Source organism: Cyprinus carpio, unplaced genomic scaffold (assembly GCF_018340385.1).
Source record: "Cyprinus carpio isolate SPL01 unplaced genomic scaffold, ASM1834038v1 S000006754, whole genome shotgun sequence".
Lineage (NCBI taxonomy): Eukaryota > Metazoa > Chordata > Actinopteri > Cypriniformes > Cyprinidae > Cyprinus > Cyprinus carpio.
In genome coordinates this window covers 309392-313248 of record NW_024879353.1, presented here as the reverse complement: position 1 = coordinate 313248, position 3857 = coordinate 309392, and the positions used below count along the sequence as shown (strand labels likewise).

The window sequence follows — 3857 nt, the reverse complement described above, 5'->3', positions numbered from 1 at the left end:
ACAGCTAGGTAAAACTGGCATCACCTGTGGCAGGTTGAACCTTTTCAGCTGATGAAGGACGAGGAAGTACAACCTCTGGGCCTTTTTTCACAATGGAGTCTGGTGTGAAATGTCCCACTTCAGATCCTGAGAGATTGTGGTGCCCAGGAAACTGAATGACTCTACTGCATGCACAGTGCTTCTCATAATGGTGAATGGGGGGAGTACTGGGGGTTTCTTCTGAAGTCCATTATCATCTCCACTGTTTTGAGCGCAGTTCAGCTCAAGGTTACATTTGTGATAGCACCAGACAAGGCAGCACTTCTTAACTCGCTTTTTCTGTAAGCAGACTTGTCACTAGCCTGGATAGATGAGACTCTTGAGGATCTCCAGTGCTGATGTGTGGGTGTTGGATGTTTCTGAGTTTTCCCAGCTTCACTAAGCTGCGACCAGTCTGTCAGGAAACTAATGATGCACTGACAGATGGAGGTAGAGTACGAGAGCATGTGTGGAGTTTAATCAGGAGGCTATCTGGGATGATGATGGTGTTGAGCGGTGAGCTGAAGTTTAAAACCAGGATCCTTGCAATGGAGCTCCTGGTTTCATCCAGATGTTTTAGGATATAATGTAGTTCCTCTGTTGATGAATCATCCAATGGACCTGTTTGGTGGTAAGCAAACGCAGGGGGTCCAAGCAGGTTCATTGATGGTCCTTAAAGGGAATCACCATGCCAGCCACCAGCCTACTCAAATGACCTTTACGACGCAACAGATTCCATTTTCTGATTCCTGAGACTTTCCCTACTAATCTCACAGATCTTAAATGCAGCTGAGAAGCAGTAGGGGGAAAGGATGAAGGGTGTGATATCTGTGTTGTAGACAGTCAGAGCTAGTGTGGGTGTGTGAGACCAGGTTTTTCAAATCTGCAGTAAAATTCATTCTTCGGCTAAAAAGTTGATTCTCCACAGTGCTGGGGGGGGACGGGTCGGTAGCGGGTGATGGCTTATAGGGCCTTACACATGATGCAGGCTCATGCTTGTGAAAACGTTTTTGTGTGTATTTGGAATGTTTATCTGGTTTGTCCCACTCCTGCCCCCCATGCATCTTCTTTGGCCATGGACAAAGCTGTTAGTTTTGCACTGAACCAAGGTTTATCGTTGGTTAAGTTCAAATAATTTCCTTGTGCTTCTCTGGGCACACAGAGTGGTATGCATCCTTATGGTATGCCCCCCCGAATGACATTGAAAGAGTAAGGAGTAACGCTGCTCTGTGTGTGTGATATGAGCAGCCATATGTGTCAGGCACTGCACACTCCACCACTCGTCAGGAAAGTAGTGTATCGACCAATCACCAGAATAACTTAGCGGAGAAAATTCCCGCGGCGAATAAAAAGGATTTACAGTCATAACGAAAGCTTCAAATTTGGGCAGCACATTGAGCAGCCCATTTTCACTTTTTAGAACAGCCATATCTGTACACCAGCCTTTCAAATGATATAAAACATAACTCCACCGCCTATCATTTTCCCCGACGACTTGGTGATACTATCCGCTGTCTAAAACAGCCTGGGAAGCCTGTTAGATGAAGCGTGCTGTCTGGGATGTCTCGTGTCAACCAGGTTTCCGTGAAGCAAAGCTCAGCAGAGTTTAAAAAGTCAGTTGTTTGGTGAGGCGATGGAGAGTGAGGTGATAGTGTCTTTGTCTGTTTTATTTGCTCGTAGGAGTGGAGATTCAAATTAGATGCATATATGGCACAGTGGAGTCCTAAACTGCCCTTCCCGTCATCACTTGGAGTGTTTTAGGGATTGCAGACTCAATCCAACTAGAATGTCCAGTAAAAACCATCTGAATGCTCAAAATTTGGCAAGAAATTATTTGGTGTGCTATTTGTTTTTGTCTAAGAGAGTTCATCCTAGTAAAGCCCTGATCGGAAAAAAAAGTTACTTAAAAACAGGACAAACAAACAAAAAGGCCAGCTTTAAAAGTACCAAGCAGCTACACAACGAGTGCAGCCATGTTCTCACAAAGCATGTTAAAGAAGCCCAAAAAAAACACCAGACTGTTTTATAAATATATACATTACTGGTGACTAGCTGAAAATGTTAGAGACTTGGGCACAGTTTGACACATTAACAGCCAATTTTAACCAAGATTTTTTTTTAAAAAGTAACTAGCAAACTAGTGAATTTATCCTGTGCTTGTGAACTCACCCAAGGCAAGTCAAGTCACCTTTATTATATAGCTTCTTGATACAAAAAACAGATTGTATAAAGCAACCTGCTGAACAACATTTATTCGGAAAAAGTGTGTCACTAATGCAAAAGACAGTAAAGGCAGTTCATCATTGAATTCACGTGATTGCATCATTCAGCTCAACTTCATTAAATAGTACTGGCAATCATTTGCAATCAAGTCAAAAACAATATCGCGTAAATAAAGGGTCCCCAACTAAAGAACCAGAGGGACAGCGGCAAGAACCAAAATGTCCACGGTGACAAAAATAGGAGAAAAAACCTTGGGAAAAACCGGCTTAGTCGCGGGGGCCAGTTCTCCCTGGATAGATGCGATTAGTTTGTTATGTGGGAAAGCAGGTTAAGAGATAGGTCTTGAACTCTAGATTTAAACTGCAAGAGTGATGTATAATACCTGAACATTAACATTGTTTGGGAGGCAGCCACACTCTTGCAGTTTAAATCTAGGAGTTAAAGCCTATCTCTTTAACCTGGCTTACAAATAACATAATAATACACTTCTAATATCCACATCCGTCTAATTAGGTTTCAACCGGAACCGGGAACACTTCCAATAACACCCGATGGACTTGCTACACGTTAGAACGAATGGGCATCTACACTAATATTAGTCTCGTTATCTCTTATTCGAGGTACACCATAGACATCAGGTGTGGTCACTGCAGTCACCGGATTCAGTAGTATCCAGCCCAAAAATCACCTAAAGGAGCGCATCAGCACCTACAAACAATTCCAAAAAAGTTGGGACACTGTACAAATTTGTAAATAAAAACAGGGAATGCCAAAATTTGGATGTGGATGTTTTAATAAATGTTCAATATTTTATTCAGGAATACAACATAGATGACTTATCCATGTTAAAACTGAGAAAAATGCATTTAATTTTAAGGGAAAACTAAGTTATTAAGAACTTCATGGCATCACACGATGTCAAAAAGTTGGGAGATAACCATGTTTACCATGTGTGGCTCCCCTCTTCCTTTTTTATAAGCATCTGCAAACCTCTGGGGACCTGAGGAGACAAAGTTGCTCAAATTTAGTAATAGAATGTGTCCATTCTTGTCTAATACAGGCGTCTAGTTGCTCAACTTCACCTTCTTAGGTCTTCTTTGTCGCATCTGCCTCGTTTATGATGCGGCAAATGTTGTCTGGGTGGGTGAAAGATCTGGGCTGCAGTCTTGCCATTTCAGTCCCGGATCCTTCTTCTACACAGCCATGTGTTGTATTGATGCGTATGTGGTCTGGATTGTCCATTTGGAAAATCAAGTCTGCCCTGAAAGAGATGACGTCTGATGTGAGCATATGTTTTCTAGACTGGATATTACCTTTCAGCATTGACGGTGCCTTTCCAGATGTTAAGCTGGCCCATGCCACACGCACTCCTGCAACCCCAGACCATCAGAGATGCGGCTTCTGAACTGAGCGCGTGATAACACTTGGGTTTCCCTTGCCTCTTTAGTCCGATGACTGTGCCAGTTTTCCAAAAAGAACTTCAAATTTGATTTGTCTGACCACGACGGAACAGTTTTTTCCACTTTGCCACAGTCCATTTTAAATGAGCCTTGGCCCAAAAAGGAAAATGCTGCGCTTCTGGATCATGTTTTAGATATGGTTCGTTTTGCCCTATA

General features: G+C 42.7%; 1 pseudogene; it reads right to left on the bottom strand.

Moving 5' to 3' along the window:
• Positions 1 to 3327: 3327 nt before the first annotated feature.
• LOC109052576 overlaps positions 3328 to 3857 on the bottom strand; it is a 15396-nt pseudogene continuing 14866 nt past the window's right edge.